At 40.6% G+C, this 22037-nt stretch overlaps 1 protein-coding gene across 10 annotated transcripts in view; it reads right to left on the bottom strand.

Annotated features, from left to right (window-relative positions):
• Window positions 1-22037, bottom strand: part of camta1 (calmodulin binding transcription activator 1) — a 1176955-nt gene that overhangs the window by 230760 nt on the left and 924158 nt on the right. The window lies entirely within an intron of this gene.

Below are 22037 nucleotides of genomic sequence, written 5' to 3'. Positions count from 1 at the left end.
AATTTTTATCTGAAGCGAAACGGACAGATTTGCTCATCACTATTAGTCACATACTCCAGTAGCTTGAAGACTAAACACGTCCATCAAGTTTAACCTTCTCTCAGCCTGATCACATTTTATACACAACAGGGAATCATCATAACTAATGATGGAAACCTAACAACCATTTTCTAACTGAAAATATACCACATACCAGATCCTGTAAGCCATATATGTAACCAAACACAGCGATTGACAAAATCCTGAACTACTGTACAATTCTCACTGAGGATGATGGGAGTTGTCGTTTATCCAAGGCTTGATAGCCATTGCGCTGGTTATGTCAACAAAAAGTATTTCTGGATCATGTCACACAAAGCCTTTTCTTAGCAAATATATATTCTGTATGTATAATAAGTGAGGCAACACCACTCCAGCTGCCCCACAGATACAAAGGGCTCACTAACTAAAACAAGGTGCATTTACAGTAAGTAGAAATTGCTTTATATAATATTGATAGGAAATTGTCTCACACTTAAGATGCAAGCCTATTCAGTGTTTTTTTACAGGTTTATAGCTAATTACTTGCACAATTCTTTTGTAAAAAATACTTAGGGGCAGATTCATCAAAGTACAAGTTCGAATCCTGAAATGGGTAAAATTCAGATTAGATACTGATGATCAGAAATGTCACGAAAATGCTTACGAAAAAATCATAATAGTCATGATAATATAATGTTAGTGATCCGAAAGTCACAAAACTTTTGTATCCGAACAATCATAAATGGAAACTTTCTGACTTTGATCCTTCTGTGCATGATTTTGGAAGCCTCCCATAGAACTCAATGGCACTCTGCAGCTCCAACCTGGCCCAAGGATAGTCTCCCATAGGGCTCAATGGCACTCTACAGCTCCAACCCGGCCCAAGGAAAGTCTCCCATAGGGCTCAATGGCACTCTGCAGCTCCAACCTGGCCCAAGGAAAGTCTCCCATAGGGCTCAATGGCACTCTGCAGCTCCAACCTGGCCCAAGGAAAGTCTCCCATAGGACTCAATGGCACTCTGCAGCTCCAACCTGGCCCAAGGAAAGTCTCCCATAGGACTCAATGGCACTCTGCAGCTCCAACCTGGCCCAAGGAAAGTCTCCCATAGGACTCAATGGCACTCTGCAGCTCCAACCTGGCCCAAGGAAAGTCTCCCATAGGGCTCAATGGCACTCTGCAGCTCCAACCTGGCCCAAGGAAAGTCTCCCATAGGGCTCAATGGCACTCTGCAGCTCCAACCTGGCCCAAGGAAAGTCTCCCATAGGGCTCAATGGCACTCTGCAGCTCCAACCCGGCCCAAGGAAAGTCTCCCATAGGGCTCAATGGCACTCTGCAGCTTCAACCTGGCCCAAGGAAAGTCTCCCATAGGGCTCAATGGCACTCTGCAGCTCCAACCTGGCCCAAGGAAAGTCTCCCATAGGGCTCAATGGCACTCTGCAGCTCCAACCTGGCCCAAGGAAAGTCTCCCATAGGGCTCAATGGCACTCTGCAGCTCCAACCCGGCCCAAGGAAAGTCTCCCATAGGGCTCAATGGCACTCTGCAGCTCCAACCCGGCCCAAGGAAAGTCTCCCATAGGGCTCAATGGCACTCTGCAGCTCCAACCCGGCCCAAGGAAAGTCTCCCATAGGGCTCAATGGCACTCTGCAGCTCCAACCTGGCCCAAGGAGAGTCTCCCATAGGAATCAATGGCACTCTGCAGCTCCAACCTGGCCCAAGGAGAGTCTCCCATAGGGCTCAATGGCACTCTGCAGCTCCAACCTGGCCCAAGGAGAGTCTCCCATAGGAATCAATGGCACTCTGCAGCTCCAACCTGGCCCAAGGAAAGTCTCCCATAGGGCTCAATGGCACTCTGCAGCTCCAACCAGGCCCAAGGAAAGTCTCCCATAGGGCTCAATGGCACTCTGCAGCTCCAACCCGGCCCAAGGAAAGTCTCCCATAGGGCTCAATGGCACTCTGCAGCTCCAACCTGGCCCAAGGAAAGTCTCCCATAGGGCTCAATGGCACTCTGCAGCTCCAACCCGGCCCAAGGAAAGTCTCCCATAGGGCTCAATGGCACTCTGCAGCTCCAACCAGGCCCAAGGAAAGTCTCCCATAGGGCTCAATGGCACTCTGCAGCTCCAACCCGGCCCAAGGAAAGTCTCCCATAGGGCTCAATGGCACTCTGCAGCTCCAACCCGGCCCAAGGAAAGTCTCCCATAGGGCTCAATGGCACTCTGCAGCTCCAACCTGGCCCAAGGAAAGTCACCCATAGGGCTCAATGGCACTCTGCAGCTCCTACCTGGGCCAAGGAAAGTCTCCCATAGGGCTCAATGGCACTCTGCAGCTCCAACCTGGTCCAAGGAAAGTCACGATACTGAAGCTTGAATGAATCCGAAACTTTCATAACTTAATTAACTTTATTAACTTAAAAGTCGCAAAAATACGCACAGTACCAAAACTTATGAATTACAAAAATAAGATTTTTTTGTATTCAGATTCAATTGATCTTTTTTACCCTAGTTTTTATGAAAGAGTGGAAGGATAATAGGACAATAAAATGTAACTGTAATGAATTGTAGCCAAGCTGAGCAATAGTTTTTTTGGCTGCTGGGGTCATTGACCCCTGTTTAAAAGCTGGAAACAGTAAGAAAAGGACGGCAAGTCATTTATAAACAATTCCAAATGAACCAGTTGGACAGTTGCTAAGAATTGGCCTCAAGAACAAGAAAATGTTCTTGACAGTCAGGAAAGTGTTAATGAATCAACACATTTATCAAGGCAGAGAGGGAGGTGTTAGTTCATCAATACTGTATGTCTTCAGCGGCTTTGAATAGTCAAGTGCATTTATTATGAATGGGTGTTGGTACTTGTCATGGGCTTGTATGCTATCACCCCCGTTTCGTGAATTTTCTTGCTGTTTTGCGAATTTTATGGCGAAGCAAAGCGGGACAGATTCACTCATCACTAATGATGGCAACAATTCCGAGCAGCATGTAAGGCATGTAAGAAAAACCTTATTCTCTTAGCTTAAGTATTGAAACGTAAATGTGCTGCTGTTTGCTTAGGTATAGTGTGAAATTAATGATTAGTGGAAAATATCATTATTTTTATCTGCTGATTTTGTACGTTAAGCTTTGATTCCACCGTATGTAAGATCACGGGACATTTATCACGTATATATTTACATCTGCAGATTCTTAGAAGATCGTAAAAAAAGTCTTGTTAAAGAACGCCACAAGCGTGCTCCTATAAATCCCTCAGGCTGAACCCATTACATTTATTTATTTAGAATGTCCTTCATGAGAGGAGTCCTCTGGAATCGGAGGCTTCTGCTATTTTCTCTTGGTTACCAATTAGTTACAGTCATGATATGATAAATAGTGCCATGTTGTAAACGCGTTATAAAAATGATTTATGGGAAGCCGGTGGAATTTTTTTAAAATATGAAGATTTCTGACCCGACAGATCTGAATGAAAGAAAAGTGCTGATTCTGTTACATGTGCAAACTTTCTGAGGGATTTGATTCACGTGAACAATAAACACTTGCCCTTTTGGGGGTACAGCATGTCACATGGCGTCGTTTGATCAAATTCTCTAATTTCCCATTTACATCAGTTGGGAATATAACAGGGGATTCACAAGCACAATGCAGTGTGCAAAGTGCAATTTTTTTATACAAGTCACTAGGTTTTCACCCAATATGCAGTTATTTTTCCCAGAATTCCAACTCAGTAGGAGACACCCATTTAATAGAATCTGCCACTACTTCCGTGCCATATACCAATAAGGATAAAAATCAGTTTGTGTGTGCCAATGGCATCACTTCTGGTGCCTGGCATCAATAACAGCACTGCCATCCAATTCACTTGCCATTTACCACTTGGGCCAATATGGTAACCCTGGAATGATTGGCAGGTTCAGGCTGCCAGTTATTTCAGGGTTTCCTTGTTCCACACATGCCTATGTGTGCCGTTTGGGTAGGCGCAAAGGTCACAAGATACCTGTTGCACTTCCACTAAATGTCAATGGCAAAAGAGCCACTGCAAGGGGGACTTTGATCACTGCTAATCCTATAAAGATCCTGCAGAAACACTCAAGCTCTTAATGACTACGGTTCCCAGCATTCCCCCATCAGCTGTGCATTGAGGCTCTGTAATACTGGATCAGAGTTTGGATCTCCTTGCCCCAGTACCAGGTAAGTGCATTTGATTTTTTCAGGCCAAGTTCTTTTTTTAACATACATTTGTTTTATTCTCTCCCAGACAGGCTGACCTGCTTGTAGCAAGCGGATTACAGGTTTAAAGCAGAGAAAATGATGTACTGTATTTATTTATCCTTGTGCTCTGTCACCGAGTATGTATAATACATTAAATCTAAGTGCTACTTGATCTGCTTGGATCTCCAGCTAGACATTGGGGCTGGAGAAATCATTTCTTTTTCAGTTTTTAAAGGCATGTGGTCACTGGATGCTTGAGGCTACATCATAATAAAAGAGTTGTTAGAGAAAATAAGGTTAATAATCAAACAGAATCTGAAGTGCGTGTCTGATCCCACTGGGAAGCTCAGCCGTCTCGGCCCTAGCTCAGACTCCAATTTCTTTCTGTTAACAAAACAAAGTTATGTTTCATGCCTCTTCCTTTTTGCTACTGGGATTCTACATGGAATAATGTAACCCGAGTCATAAAATATAGGGATTCTAGAGGAAACCAAGGAAGGAGTTCCATGACTATATAAAATCAGAAACAAGCAGACCTATAAGGAATACTTTATTTCTTATAATATACATGTTTCAATGAGTCATGTGACTCACATGACATCACAGCACACCAAGGTGCTTTGTCACCCAAGGCAAGGTGAACCATGGGAACCATGGTAGTGATTTCATGTAAATGACAATTCTTGGATTTATTTTGCTGCTTGTAATTTGATTATATCAGTTTTGGGCTCAGAATGACTTCTCTGTACTTATGCTATCTATCATGGATCTGTAATTTGCAACTTTTAGGTTCTTTTCCACCCAGGACATCTGTAAGTACTGTATTTTATTCCCAGGTTTCCTTATTGAATCAATTATCCAGAAATCTATTATCCAGAAAGCTCTGAATTAGAGGATGGCCATCTCCCATAGACTCCTTTTTTTTTGTAATAATAAAACAGTACCTCATACTTGATCCCAACTAAGATATAATGAATCCCTGTAGAAGCCAAAAACATATCGGGTTTGTTTAATGTTTAAATGATTTTTTTTAGACTTAAAGCAGAGTGATCTAAATTACAGAAAGACCCCTTATCCAGAAAACCCCAGGTCCTGAGCATTCTGGATAATAGGTTCCATACCTGTAGTTTTATAAAATTAATATTAGGGAAAATTCCCCTAGCAAAAATTAATTTTCTTAAATAAATGATTAGTAACATATTTTGATATCATTTATTCTGCAAGGAGAATCATATTTATCTGCAAATCTTATTTATTGATACCAGAGCTGCCATACTGATCACTCTTATGGACACATATATCCCCATTCTCTTTTAAGTCCACCGTAAAAACACAGATTCTAGATTATAGTTCTCTCTTTCTCTCTCTATATATAAATGGCCAGTCAATGAGAATCTTTCACAGCTCAGTACAAAGTGCAGCAAACCCAAGCTCTTCTCAGCAGAGCCGCAATGCATTAGTGGCAAGCATACCTAAGGACACCCACAATGATTGATATCAGATAATAAACAAAGAGTCCATTTAAGCATAATACATTTATTTGTGTTACACACTCCATGCAGACTGATGATTCTTTTTACATGGCATTCTGGAAAAGTACAATTCTGCAAATGGTTGCTATTTTAAATCCTGGATGGTACATTACCACAAGCAATGTGTTCTATAATCAGTTAAGGCATTTTGATTCATTGTCATTTCCTAAGGCAGAGCAAAGTCATGTATTTTATTTTCTACTCAAAGGATAGCGTACTCCTCAGATAAATGACAAGTAGGGATATAGGATTTTTGAGGGCACTGCTTTATTTGCCTCTATAATGTGAAAACGCTGCATGTCATCTTCTGTCTCAAGGTGTACGATCATTTCTCTTAAGGCACTGGTATATTTTAAATTAACACCACTGTACATGGATTATGGAATAGCACAGGCCTAATATTATATTATGAAATAAAACACCTTCTTAATAAATGTCTAAAGACTCCTTTTTGTTTATGACAGTTAGCTTGATGTTTTATTTTGCCATTCTGAGCAATGCAGTAGCCAAGGGCAGCACTAAGGGTGAAAGGCTTTCTGCTTGGTTTATTATCCTACATCTCCATTCTCTAAGTGGCAAGAATCACCCTGAACATGAACTTGGATTTTTTACAACATTCATTAGTGTCTAACACCACTTATGAGGTTTGCAAAGGGGATGTATGTTTTGTCCCACTTTGTCCAACATTGGCTCCCTTTGCTATAAATGGAATTATATTGAAAATCCAAGTGTGATTCCCATTTGTATCAGTATAAGACAGCTTGTGCAGTTCTTTGTGTTTTGACTAGGAATGATGACTATGAGATAAAACACCATAATTCTAAAGCCAAGGGGTCCCACAAACACAGATTATGGGATCTAATTATTAGGCAATTTATTAATACTCTAGACACAGTGCTAACTGGGTGTGAAAGTTTCTGGGGCATACCTGTGCTCTGCACCTTGTTAATCTGGTAAAAGACCTCATGTCTGGCACAGGAAGCTCCAAGTGCACCGGAAACACACCCAGCACACGTGGCATATTGGTGTTGGCACCAGGTATAATACAAATATTCCATAGTGCCCTGCAAGGCACACGAAATGTTAGTTAGACTCTTTCTTCATTTGTGTTTTTATTGTACATCTTCTACGTGCTCTTTGTAGTGAGAATAGAGGCAAAATGTTTTGCGAATGGACCATGGTCAATGTAGGCAGGGGCACTCTGCTTATAGCAATATATAACATAGATCAGTGCCGAAGCTACAAGGGAATAAGAAAAAGGGTGTTTAATTAAATATTTTGATTATACTACACTACACTGTTTTCTTATTCCCTTGTAGCCTTTGGCACTGATCTATGTTATATGTTGATTTGAGAATCCAGCTTTGAGGAACTGTGAATTGGATAGGCAAAGGGTGAATTTCTCCTTTGACTGTTGTAAAGTGCTCTTATAGCGCTGATACAAGGAAATGATAAAGGACCAGGGCAGTAAGGGCTTTTTCCGTGCTGCCCCAGTCACAAGGGGTTATTTTTTCCAGAAAATACTCTTGTTAGAAATAAAATAAGACATAAGGCATTACCAACAAGTTACAGATGACGAGATATCAGGGGTGTTTAGCTGCTGTTTAACTACACTTTCCAGAACCTAGCTGGCCACTGAAGGTTGTAATGGGGTGATGGGAGTTGCTACAAAAGTTAGGAGCTGATACTAAAGGTGGCTGTACACAGGCCGATTCTAGCTGCCGATATCGGTCCCTTTGACTGATTCCGCAGTTTACCTGCCCATGTATGGGCACTACCGACGGGTCTGCCTGACTGACATCTGGCCTGAAATCGCTAGATCTCGATTGGGCAGGTTTGAAATTTCGTTGGATTGGGGAGTGCATTGGCTCGTTGATGCGGTCCCCGAACCGACTGCGCCTGCACCTGTCATTCTAATTCGATCGTTTGGCTCCAGCGTGTTACCGTGTATGGCCACCTTTACTTTGTCATTCTCATATTGCCTATTATTATCAGCCAGAGCCAAATATTACTAAGGCTTACTGGGCAAAGTTGTATCAGTAAAGGCCGGCACGAGTCCAGATGCCTAAACAGTTAATAGAGAGACCATATTATTGCTTGAAGAAAAAGTCTGCGAGTATACCAAAATTATCATCAACATCATTTCACTGAAAGCAGAGCAGTTATTTGGTCGCAATTGACCTTCATTAGGCAAATACTTTTGTTCTGATTCGTTCTTTCAGTGGAATATTTGATTAGCGGCAACTTTGCTCTTTAAATGACACTGACGGGTTGCACACTTACAGCACTAGTTTTGAATATTTGGGTAATGCTGGATATCAGTCTTTACCAAATAATTCAATTCTCTTTTCTGCATAATGACTGACATCCATTACTTTCCAATAAAACAGCACATTTTCAGAGCTTTCAACTAGCGCTCTTGCCTTGCCTTCAAAGATGAATCAGTAATAGGATATTGTTATTATCATTATTAAATGGAGAAGAATGATGTACCCCCTGCTGTAAAGTAAAAGGATATACAAAGCCACGGGAAAGTTCCTTATTAATGATACTGCAGCCCTCTAATAACCTCACATTTTAAAACAAGGGCTACATTTTCATTAAAGTGCTACTGACACAAAAAATTACATTCTAAAATCTGAAATGTATTTTAAACCTATAGATCATGCTGATAGTTTTTCACGGATAGGGCTGCTTTTGTAAGTACCAACATGACTGTCCCTTTGCAACGTGTCAGTTAGAGTTTCTAATGGTACTGCTGCACAAATATGGCAGCCCCCTAATAGAGGAATCACATACGCAATGTAAAAGCATTGGGCAAATAACTTTAAGGCAAAATTATAAATACATGCAGAGACAATTTTATGATAAATATAATAAAAGGTTTAATTTCTGGTGTCAGTATCCAGGGTCAGGCTGGGCCGCCGGGACACTGGGAAAAATCCCGGTGGGCCCCGGCTCTAGTGGGCCCCGGCGACCCAGACCAGACCCTTGTCGGCACTCCCCCTCCCGAATGCTCCTCCCCTGACGCATCAAATGTATGCACTTGGGGGAGGACGTCGGGTGGGGGCCCTGCGAGGGGGGTTAGGGGGGCCCCTACGGGGGGGTGGTTAGAGGACGCGCCCTGCTGAGTGCACCTGCAGGGCCCCTGGGATGGGAGCCCCGGTGGGCCCTTTACACCCCAGTCCAACCCTGTCAGTATTTCAAGCTTTCTGGTCTTTTGAGTGGAACATAGATGGTACAACTTCTGCCCCTGGGTCTGTACATTTAGGTGCCTACTCAGGACTCTAGTCTTTACTAATTATCAGCCCGCTCACTAGCTAATCTATTCCTATCTATCAATCCCGGTGATGTATAACAAAGAAGAGCCTCACGACTAAGTAGGCATTCCATTGGCTAGGCCCCAGTATTCTTCGCTTCTCTTCCTAGGAGAAAATCCAGAAAGGAAACCTAGAGCACATGTTACACCCTCTGGCTTGGTTTGGATTTGTCAGGGGCATACTTTAACACAGGAACAGGAACTTTTGTCCCTTTTATACTATGGAGCCTCTTAGCCATCTAAACTGTAGGGGACTGCCTGATCAAATGGGTTTACTAGTTTATCAATCCCCTAGATGTTTTTTTATGCACTGGTCTGGTCATGGCTATAACATGCAGCAGAGGACAAGAAAAAGCAGCTGTCATGGCAAGATCAGTGCCTGTCTTTCTGTAAGACCTTGGCCTGGTGATTTAGCACTAACATCATTGCTTAAAAGTATATATGTAAAAGAGACGTCACTCTTACTGTAATAATTAGTTATTAATATAGCAGTGTAGGATGTTGCAATGCTCAAGCTCTTTATGTTGACCTCAAGTTCATCCATTGCCCTTACACTACCTTCATTTAGACAGAGTTGAAGAATTAACAGCTCCTGCTACCTTATCATTAGGGCCTTGGCCTTATCAAGCCACAGATGTTTTAGGTGATTCTTTCCAGAGGAATAACCCCCCACCCCCGCCATTGCAATTATTTTACTGCTATTTGTCAATGTAATTGGTATTGAAAGCAGTATCTGTCTGTCCTTTGCAATTCTCTTCACTGCTTGCCTGACTGCAAAATCAACGTAGAAAAAAAATCAACTCCCTATCCGGCCAAGACTCCCACAATATCCTGCACGCTTCTCTGATTCTCCTTAGGTCTGAAAATCACAGAGGAGGCTAGGCATTGTGGCTGGAGGAGATCCAACTGCTGTGGTTTTGTTTCAATGGTAGATATATTTTACAAGAGCAAAGTCGGCAATAGTTTTCAACAAACAGACACTGCTTGCATTAGCAATCATATTTACAGATAATGTTAACACAGCTAATGTACAGAGGGAAGCTACTTTCAGTAAGTAAATTCTCGAGTTGGGTTAGCAACCCCTTTAATGCATAGGAAATGGCAGATAGTGGCAATCTACTTTTCTGTTGCTGGAATGCAGACAGCAGCTGCCTCCCCACCCAACTCTGTTAGGGAACTTGCACAACTGACTCAACACCAGGACATGTGATGGGAGAGGTAGGCAGCCTGGTAAAATACATAAATGAAGGTTAGTTTGTTAATAGCTGGAATCCTTCAGGATGGCCACCCTTAATCATTGCATCTAACATTCCCCCCACCACCAATTTCTCTGTTTGGCACATGGAGTAAGGCCCAGACTGGCAATCTGTGGATTCTGGCAAATGCCAGAGCGGCTGCTGTAAGATGCCATAGACAGTTACTATTTATTGGGCTGCTGGGGACTGTTTGGGCCTCTGCGTCCTTGAAATGCCAGGGCCTATTTTGAGTTCCAATCTGGATCTGCATGGGGCAGATTAACACCCTCCTTAACACAACCCTGTTTGCTTGCAAGGTTGCAAGCCTAGGGTTGCAACCTTTGAAGGGTTATAAACACGGACAAAGGGAGCGTGTGTTATGATGTCAGCAGCATGTGGTGTCATTGTCATTGCGCAAACCGCCAATGTTATCACGCAGTGTCATCGCGCTATGTTTTAGTGGTGTAATGATATCATTGGCGGGGTTATTACATCTGCCAAACCCAATGCTGAGGGTTTCTGCTTGTTTTTTTTAAATGGTGAAAACCAGGCAGAAGGATTTGACCTGGGCAGTCCCTTGAAAAACCAGGCTGTTCGGGTCAAAACCAGACAGGTGGCAACCCTAACCCTGCCTGACACCCACACTAGAGTTTTTTTAAGTAAAAGCCAGATCCGCTTTGTAAGTGAACCTCCAGCTCCCCAGTCGCAATTAATTATCAGCTCAACATGGACAAGTATAAAAGCTGCGAACAAAGGTAAATTCCATAGTTCACAGCTTTTTACATTTGCCTGTGTTTTCAACTGTACATAAAATAATTAGTGATTTAAAGAGGTTCTCTTTCGGCGCCTTGCTAAAATAAGTGTGAAAGTGTGATAAATTCTCATCTGTGAGCACTCTGCGGAAAGCGGCGACGAGCACGAGGAGAAAATGCTTTTGTCTCAGGCTGGGAGCGGAATACAGCATGATTCTAACACTATAGGAAGGGGCGCCAATAACAAATTCAAGGCAAATGGCTGTAATTATAGGGTAGCACATTCACAGATCAAAGCTCTTTGCAGAGAAAGATCAATTTGTTTGATCAGTTTGTGAGCGCCCGCTGGCTTGCGTTGCTATAATATTCCAGCCCCTACAGAGTGAACTGAAAAGCACGAGGAAGCAGCTGTGGCAGACATAGTGAAAGATAAAAGGCACCCAGTCCGGGGCAGGAACTCCATGGTGAGCCGGTCGGACAAGGTACTGTGCCACAGTTTAGTTATGGGCAGAGTCAGAGGCCTAACGAGGTGCTGCAGGAGATACTCATAAAGACGGAGAAGCACACTAATTAAATGACAATCGATTCCCTCTGCAAATAAAAACCTTCTATTGCTGTTGTATGCTGTCAGTTTCATTACTACATTAATGGAATTCTATGATGAAATTTCAAGTGAATTAATTAGTGCGATATCTCCTTGTCCACAGAGTGAACTGTCACTTTCCGCAAGTTGGATGTCAACAGCAAATCAACCTTCCCCTTCATATTGTGCCATAGGAAGAAAAAAAGACATTAATGTCACAGACAATACAAATCAATGAAGCGTTTTATCCTCTGTAGCAGACGAATCTGAGCGAGGTGGCCATGTCACCGTATGATAAAACAATGATAATTCTAATAATAACAATAATTCTAATTATAATGATAGGTAATTATAGGAAGGGAGCTGATGTCACAAGGCGCTGATTCACGTGCGTTAACTTACTGGGCGCCAGAAATTCACTGAAATCCAGACTATTGAATGCAATCCTGATGTATTCAGTTACCTTTTAACATTTCCATGGCAACCAAACAATTTGAAGGATTTTCACAGTAAATTGAATAAGTGCCTCTAATGTTTTCACTTGTAGATTCTAAGCTACAGCATTTAATAACATTCCTTTTCTTTGAAGTTCATTACATATGCCTAATGGCAAGGTACAGTACACAACATTAGATGATTGTAACTTAATTGTTACTAATATCTGTAATTTTCAGGCACATACAGTTCTTTTTTTGCAAGATCATTATAATTTTATTTAGTTATTTATTTATTTTGCACAATGGGTTTTTGCTAAATTCTTAATGTGACACTGTCTGGTACAGCTCATGCCTTGGCTGCAATAGAAAGCGCTAAATATTGGGCTTTTTAAAGTCAGTTACTGTAAGGGAAAACTGCTCCTTTCTATTATTATTACTGCCAGCATATAAATAGCTTGATGCAAAATACAATGTATTATCTGTGGGCTTCCCTGTGTGTGTGTTGTTTACATACTGTATGTGTAGCTCTCTCTCTCTCTCTCTATATATATAAATTTATATATACAGTATACAGGTCCCCTTATCTGAAAACCCATTATCCAGGAAATTCCGAATTACAGGAAGGCCATCTCTCATAGACTCCATTTTAATCAAATAATTCACATTTTTAAAAATGGTAATAAAACAATACCTTGTACTTGATCCCAACACAGATATAATTAATCCTTATTGGAACTAAAACCATGATTTTGGGTTTAATTACATCCAGAAAACCCCATGTCCCAAGCATTGTGGATATTATATTCAATACGTGTATATAGTTATGCAAAGAAACCTTATATAACACACTTTTTAGGCTATATCACAAGCTACAAAAGCTAGGGGCACTGTTGCCATGATTCGAGTTGAAAAACTTGCCCCAGGTAGCAGCAGCCTGCGAGTAACCAGGGGAGGCAAAAAGCTGCTCCTGGTAACTACAAGATTTTGAAATCAGAATTTTGGCTCATCTATGCAGAGAGTGCTATTTCGCTCTCTGCTCTAGCAATGTGGCACCCCTTGCACTGCTCTAACACTCGGAAAGATAAGCAAAGGGTGAGAGGTGGGGGCAGCATCTCAGGAGCCGCCTCAGGGCGGCCAAGTGGCCAGGAACACCCCTGACAATATCCCATTCTCGACCCCTGGGTATGAAATGGATGTAAAAGTAATGACAATGCTTTATGTAGGCTGGGATACAGTAAAGAAATTGTTTTCAGTAAAATGCCAAGCAAGCAATTGGATGCCCCCTCATCTAGCTATTCTCTTAACAGGAGCGTTAATTGATCTTGCCCTGCCCCTCGCTAACCAAACCTCCACCCCTCCTATACTTCCCATTCCCAAAAACACACAGACACCAGTTTTGGGATGAAAAAGGCTGCAGAAAATGTATTAACAACTGAAGTTTTAATTCGAAACTACCCTAAAGAACAAATAGCATATCATAAACATCTCATAAACACAGTCCAACATAACACAAATGTTTGTATAACAAACAACTCTTAAACAACCATGCACCTTAACAACCTAATAACTGTGCAACGCACAGCTGCCATGCTAGCCCATTCTGCCATTCTAGCCCGGAACCACCTACTCCCCAACAAAGTTCACTTCCTTATACGCTTCCTTACCCCTGAGGTGCCAGGCGTGCTAACCCCCAATTAACCGTGCAACTCCCTTCCTAACCTAACCATTGCTTCCCGGACTCAACCACCCTGCAACACTTCAGTGCCAACACACGTGTGTAGGGAGGGAGGATGGGCATTTTACTGTGGTGCCTAAAATGGAATGGGAAGCGGGAAAATCCTCTCTCACTATTTATACCCCAAATGCTGCTTTGTCCCTGCAACTTCCAAAGCCATCAATCCCAACCAACTGGGAGTGGCCTCACAACCCCTACGGTTCTGTCATGCCCCTGCTTCCCTACACTTTGCTATGGATCATTGGGTTACTTTATTCTCTAAATTATATATATTATGTAAAGGGAGCCAATATTGCACATTACTTAAGGCATATACAGGTAACTTTTTTAAGTCAGATTTTAGTTATAATATTAGGCATGTCTATTAGCAGATACGGTTAGAAAAGGTAAGGGACAGTAGATAAAGGGTCATAGAAATTTATACATTTTGCATGTTCCTGACATGGTTATTGGTACAAAGAAAAACCTCATTCATTGTTTATTGCTCCTAGAATATCCTCTGAAATCAGCACATTCATGTACACGTGTCCTCTAACAGTCCCTAGAGAATGTTCCATCTGAAAGTCAAGGGGTTGACAGTTTGATTCCAAGAAGACTTTTTATAGTTAAAATTGGAGGGATTGCATGCTGATATTTGCATTTATTCTAATACTGACATAATTAAGGCAATGGCTAGGTCACAGGTATCAGAGTTTATTCTCAGCCAGATATGATGCACAAATGGATTTAGCCGTAAATTAATTTTTTAGGGGTTAGCTCACAGGTCTGTCTTTTTTAAGAAGAAAAAAATCAAAGAATTTGGCACCAACATTTCTAATGCCAGTACATGTGACAACTCAAGACTTGTACAGGTATGGGACCTATTATCCAGAATGTTGAGGTTTTCTGGATAAGGTGTCTTTCTGTATCGTTGATCTCCATATCTAGTCTACTAAAAATAATTTAACATTGAATAAATCCAGTAGAATTGTTTTGCCTTCAATAAGGATTCATTATGTCTTAACTGGAATCCAGTACAATGTATTATTATTACAGAGAAAAAGGAAATAATTTTAAAAAATGTGAATTATTTGATTAAAATGGAGTCTAGGGGGGTTGGGCTTTCCATAAATCAGAGCTTTCTGGATAACAGGTTTGTGGATAATGGATCCCCTACCTGTAGTGAAGCCATTTGAACAGATTATTAAATGGCTCTTGTCCAGGTACCCAGTTAGTGGGCAAAGGAAGCTTTGTTTGGGGATCAGCATTTCATTTATTTTAATAGAAGGGTGACAGTCTCAGTTAAAGGATGCCATGGTTTGGGAACCTAGAACTGCAATGGTGTGAAGTCGACAAGCACTTAATATTCACATCCACTATTTGTTATTGCAGAATGCCAAGCACTTGTTTTTCTACATTACTCATGTTGATTGATAGCTGCTTGATAGGCACTTTAATGTGTGTCTGTTTTTTTCCCCACAAAAGCCATTATTTTTGATTGTGCTAACCTTAAAGCAGCTAGATTATGCTACAGTACGGCAACAGCAGACTTTCCCAGAATCCTCTGTATATTTCAAAGGTATTGGAGCACTGCAGTGGTAAGTACTGATGACGTATGTAGGTGCTCTGTGGCACTGAATAATACTTGGAAGGACCTCAATTGCTGCTGAATGACAAAGTCCATTATCCACCAGCAGTTGCTGATTTGGGAAGATGCTGAGAGCAACAGCTGAAGGGGCACAGACTAACAACGAATAGCAGAAAAGAGAGATAATGACAGGAAACCATTCCCTATACATGTATGAATATTATTGTATCAAGTCAAGTGGGTCAGTTCGGTTTTTAATAACCATACTGAGGAACATATATATCAGGGATGTCCAACTTACTCCATGCCTGTGCAGTGTTTGGGAATTTCTCAACTCTCAGTTGTATTAATAAATAGAGAGCTATAGGCTGGACATATAGGGGCTGATTCACTAAAGGTCGATAACGCTTATCGCATGCTTTTTTGCATTAAAAAGCATGCGATAATTAAGTCCCGATTCTCCAAAGTCATTTCGCATGCGTTAATCTGCATATCGCATTCGCAAAAAACACACTATCGCAATACGTTATTTATCTCGCATTGCGTTAATTAGCAAATAAAAATAATACTAACGCATGATTCACAAACACATATGAAGCATTAAACGCACTAAATATCACATTAGTCTGTGCGAATATTAACACCTACTTGGGGCAGGCGGTACTTAAAGAAAATTGTGGTTCGTGAGCTTTTGGCAACACAATAAGGACTTTGCAGAGGGATTTTTTTCAAGTCTGTGTTGGCCCTAGAGCGATGCAGCCTCCAGTTTGCAGGGAAATGGTCATTTTCACAACAGTAGTTTCCGAAAGTAATGGTTACGAGCGTTAAATCGTGTGCTAATATAGCACATGATGAAATATATAGCGCGCATCGGGAAATAACGCACGCGGCGGGAAATAATGCAAGAAAAATGCTCATTGTGAGTTAAATAATGCAAAGAACGTCGCGTCTTAATAATGACGCCTGTCTTTTTAGTGAATCGAGCGTTAAGTCACAAAAAATAACAAGCGATAACATTTTTAATGCATGCTATAAACAGCACTTGATTTATTGACCTTTAGTGAATCGGCCCCATAGTTTTATAAAAAGAGTTTAGTTTATGTCCAATGACTATTGGGAGTACTATAGATACTGTGGACCATGGGATTTCCAAACGAATGAGATTTGTACCAAAGGCTATTATTAATGTATAAATGTTTCTACTTGCTCTAGGGTGTTTCTTTTGCTGAAAGGTAAACAAACTTATCCCTTGATGGGGAGGCAGGTGCTGAATTCAGAAAATTCTGTGGACTCCGAATATCAGGGCAGTTTAATATTTTATCAATGCGATTTTTTCCTGATGTGTGGGGGGAGTTGCCAAGAGGGTTGGCTGATTTCTGTGTTATGGGATCATGAGCCCGTGGTCTCATCAGGTGGAAATATATTGCAATATAAATTCTCCTGTGTTTAATGAGTTTGTTATATAACATCCTGTACTGCAATTTGTAAAAGCATTCATATTAAATAGGATGCAATTATTTAAATATGTCCAATGAAGCTACTGCATCTAAGTCCTGCCCCCTTAAAACCATTCCTTTCTTTGATATAAATGCCCCTTAAACTCTCAAGTACTTTACAACGAAACACATATCTACTAGTGCTTACACTGGCCCACGCAGATCAGTGACTATATAGCTGGCTAATAAGCAGTTCAAATGTTCCATCTGTGGGGTACCTACCAGTTTCTGGAACCTGAGAGCAAAAACTTCATGGCTCCTAAGAAAATCTTGAGGAAGTTAATACAATGTTGTTGTTGTTGGGCCAATCTGGCTGAAAGTAACACTGAAGTGCAAAACAATATCTGATTGCATTTTTATCAGTATTACCCTGAGTAGACACATATTAATCCACTCATTTCACAAGGTTACATGAAAAACAGAGGTTATTACCTTTAAATTTAGCTCTTATATTAAGAGGTAAGTGACCAGAAAGGGCGGGGTAAGGGGTTTATGTATATACATATATAAATGCATTGGGATTATTTGGAGGAACTAAGACAAGACGTTGTCTTTCTTTAACATAAATTTACCCTGTGGCTTTTCTCCCACTGACCCTGCATTAGACAGGGGCTCTATAGAATGAACTAGTTAACTATGTTACTGTGAATTATGAACAAGTCCTGGCAAGCTCAGTGTGCGCTGCTGGACGAAATTGGTGAAGAGCCCGAAGACAGGGAGGCTGATATTACTCGTGAAGATCTTTTATATTATTTCTTTCTTCAGGATTAAAATAAGCCAAGTATTTTAGCCTTAGCTCTTGTGTGATGAGTGAAAAAGGCAAAGGAAATGACTGCAGACAATCGTTGAGTTTATACTCTGCTCATTGTTTAGGCCAACTAAGCACATGTACATGAATGATTTACACTTGGGTGAGTCCTATTGCTGACTAAGGCTTCTTATCCCTTCAGAGTTTGGCAGCACTGCTTAACAGCGCAAACATTTTAACTTAAAGATTGCCCAAGGCAACATCTTTTGTCAACATACAATTTCACAGTCAGCACACCTGTAATCAAACATAATGCAAGAGGTCCCATCAGCATTTGCTTAATAAGTAAACAAGATGTCTTGTGGAGTATCTAAAGCAGACATTCATTTTATTCCTTTGGGGGGGGGGATCACTTGGAAAAAGAGTCGGGGTTATGGTTAACAAGGGGAAAACGAGGGCTGCTCTCATACTTAGGAGTTCATTGCATTAAAAGCTGGAAGGTTGTATAGGTAGTTTTAAAGGGACATTTACATTTTGCTGAACAAAAAGAGATTTGGAATGCAGCCTGCATGTGTTTTTTTTAACAAGCATTTGTAGCTGAAAACAATGTATAAATATATGTAGATTCGTTTTGAAAAGTGTTTTTATTATTACTGTTAAAGATATAGACACCTGGAGGAAACATTCTGATTTTATTGGTTTTGGAGTTGTTTGAAACCATGAATAAACTCATTTCCACTAAAACAATGAATGTCAAGTCATTTATTAAAAGATCCGAATATAAAAAGCACCAACAAATTAAACTGCAGAATGAAAATGAAAACACAAACACCTCAAATTGTATGTTTTCACTAACAAATGTAAAACAACCTCAGAAACCTCTACAAACCACAAATAAAATAAAGATTGTTAGAGTTTGCCTAGAACAGCTGCCACTTAAGTCAGGAAAGTGCTTTATCCAAGCATTTCTTTTTTAGGTTTGTGTCAATTCATCAGAATGTGTTTTGCACCCCACACAATAATTGACTCCCTAAATAAACAAGTATTGACTAAAAACATAAAACAGGACCTCCTTGCCCGCCTCCTCTCTTAGCCAATAAGTGCATAAGTAGTGCAGTCTCTCATATAAGTGAGGGGTACCCTTCCCATCAGCTCTGCAATGACAGATATAATCACAAATGTCTGGTTATGGGCTGGGGGATTTAAAAGAAAATACAGATTGTTTTCTATATGTAGGCCTCTATGGGTCCCCCCACCTGGGCCTAGGGGTATCTTTATAGAAATTACAAATAAATCACATTTTCAAAGCTAGTCTTATTTACTAATTCATCCACCCTGTTGTCAGGCCAAGACCAATAACTTGTATTTGATGATAATATTTTTTTAAGTATAAATTTAGTACAGGAAGACCTTATGTCTTTCCCTTGATGTTGCTCTACAAGGACCAACATCAAATAAAAGGCCTTATTTACACAGGGCAGGGCTGGGTGCAAGAACATTTTACATTTGCACCCTGTCCTGCACTTTGCAGAATAGCCACGCGCTTCAAAATCAAGTGTGCACAACAAGTACAGTGCTGTACCTTTCCCCTTCTGCCCCCTATCTATTCCTAACTTTCTTTATTTTAATTTAGCGAAATTTCCCTGTTGCAATTCCAAAATGAATGCATACAAACAGGTGCCCCTTACTGCTCCTTCACTTGCAGCAGGGGCAGAAGTCACTCCTAAAAATGTGTTAATGCTTTGCTTACAAAATGGTTTTATTGATTTGACTGAATGGGAAAAAAATGTCTGTTCCAAATATTATCTCAGCCCACAATTCTTCAGACAGAGTATTTTCAATTAATTGAAATGCCAAGTGCAAATTAAATTAGCTCAGTCATTACTTCTTGTATCCAAACAGAAGCTGAAACGGATAATGAAAAGCTGTCAGCACAAGATTGGAAAGGGAAGGGTCACATTTACAGATCTTACCCCTTAGTGGGGGTTTAAAATGGGACAATTTGTGGACAACGTCCATTACATTCCTCCTGACCCCCCCCCCCAGCATTAGCAGATCCCTATAGAAAATAAACACCCAAAATTATTATAGATATAACTAGAGATGTTCAGAAAAATGCAGCAAGTATATATATTCCATAAATTGCAGTTTTTCAATGTCACAAATTCAGGGCTGATAAAGACTTTCCTGGAGGTTTGTTATGTACTCCGAGCAAAGTCAGAATGAAGGGATTCATGGAGTGGTCTCAGTATTCAATAAAGACTCCTTTCCCTTTGCACATTTGCCTTATTTAGTATTTGGTGGTTGGGTATGTTGGTGTCTGGGTCAAAATGGTTTATAGCAGAACTTTTTAGTCTATAATTCACCCCTGCATTTTACCCTAACTGGCCCCAACTTGGGCACCCCATATACTTTATTGGGCCTCCTATGAGCACATAAAGTTTTGGAAGATTACTATGGCTTTTATTTCACCACAAGCCACTAAGATATAACACAAGAATTGTGCAGGGGTATTGTTGGAGTTGGGAGACCAGAAGAACTTGGGCATGTTTTTCCCCCTGAATTTCTGGACATTGGTCCATTCACTAGGGCCTCTTATCTGTCTGTGGCATTTTCAAGTTCCTCAAAGCCCAAATTCTGCAAGGAATCAGCAGGGAAAAAAGTAATGTGCACTGTGCCGTTGCACTAACCTTATTTGCACTTGAATTACCATGTGTTTTTGGGGGGAGAGCAATGCATTCTAAAACAATCCACCCTTTGGTAGTAAAGGGGTCAGTTTAATAACCAGACGTAGACGGCAGTGGCTGTAAATTGTAGCAATAGAGCAGAGCAAAATTGAAAAACAATATCAAGTCAGAATAAAATGTACAGTCAATAGATGGCAGAAAAGGATTATATCTTCTATGACCTTACTGTGCTTTGGAGATCTGACTCTGGAGTATTAATCAGAAATATATGATTTTTGTTGTTTATTTTATTTTTTTTACAAACAATATTTTTCAGCTCTCTGGTGGAGGGTTTCTATAGAGTACTTTTACTGCAGAACAGTGTAAGGATCAGTACCAGCAGGGAGAATGTAATTGGACACAGATGAAATATGTTAGATTTCAATATATTAGCCTCCATGGATGCACAACAGGAAAAAGAACATGTTCAGCAATACATTAATTAATCATGGATTAACTGTGATTCCAAGGAAGATATATCTATGAGCAATACCCTAAATGCCAGCTATTCTTGGTGTGAGGCTAACAGGGAGACAGCTAATAGACAGTATAGATTTTCAATACAAGGCATGGTAAAGCAAATCAAATGCTAAACAATGCAGGTAATAATACTATAAGTGTAATGGTGCAAGAGGTGCTCTTAAATAGCTCAGATTGGGTTTTCCAATTTTTTTTTAATGTGCAGACCTTATGCTGAAAGTGCTATGAAAAAATAGCAGTGGAACAGCCAGACATACATTAATCCTGCATAACTCTCTTGGATGCTTAGAAAGTTGGGTTGCTGGATGCTCTCATAAGAGAATACAGGCAGCATACAATTCCATAAACATCATAACTCTGGCTAGGCACTTCTGCTATCTATACCACAAATATTACATTACTATTCCACACCCCACTTTACCACCCTCCCCTAAACATCACAGCCCTGCCCCTCAGTGTCATTACCCCACCCCTTATATCACAGACCCCTCCCCCTTTGTCCATCTTCTGCCACCACCAAACCTGGCAACCCTAGATATGGCTATAAAGGTTCCATACTCAAAAAGAGAGACATTCACAATTCTATTATTATTATTTATTATTATATATGATGTATTGATTTAGCTTTGACAAGTATCTTCTTCACCTTTGCGGATTTATTGAATTACAGGTATTACATCTATTATATAATTCATCTCCCATAGACACAATTTTAATCAAATATTTCAAAATTTTAAAACATATTTCCTTTTTGTCTGTAATAAGATATAGCTAATCCTTATTGGTGTAAAAACAAACTTATTGGATTAATTGAATGTTTAAATATTTTTGTAGTAGAGATCCACATTACAGAAGATCCCTTATCCAGAAAACCCCAGGTCCTTAGCATTCTGGATAACAGATCCCTTACCTATATTAGACACAGAAGTCCTATTAGTAAAAAGTGTGGGCAGAGCATAAAGTGCAAAAAAATGGAACAGACCTTGGTTTTTTGCACTTTGCGCTATGTTCTGTGAGTTGTACCCAAAGGTACTACACTACAAGAATGTTCCATAGCTTGTGCATCACTCAGGCATGGAGGCTGGGGAACTCCAGAGGCCGTAAGGTGCATACATCAATGTGGTTGCCTTGCAGCCAACAACACTGGCTTTGCACCTCTTACTCTTGCACTTGTGTCAAGGGACGCTAGCCTGAAATAGGGGACACTT

This window comes from Xenopus tropicalis, chromosome 7 (assembly GCF_000004195.4).
Source record: "Xenopus tropicalis strain Nigerian chromosome 7, UCB_Xtro_10.0, whole genome shotgun sequence".
NCBI lineage: Eukaryota > Metazoa > Chordata > Amphibia > Anura > Pipidae > Xenopus > Xenopus tropicalis.
The sequence above is the reverse complement of the archived record's forward strand: the minus strand, read 5'-3'. Positions and strand labels throughout refer to the sequence as shown.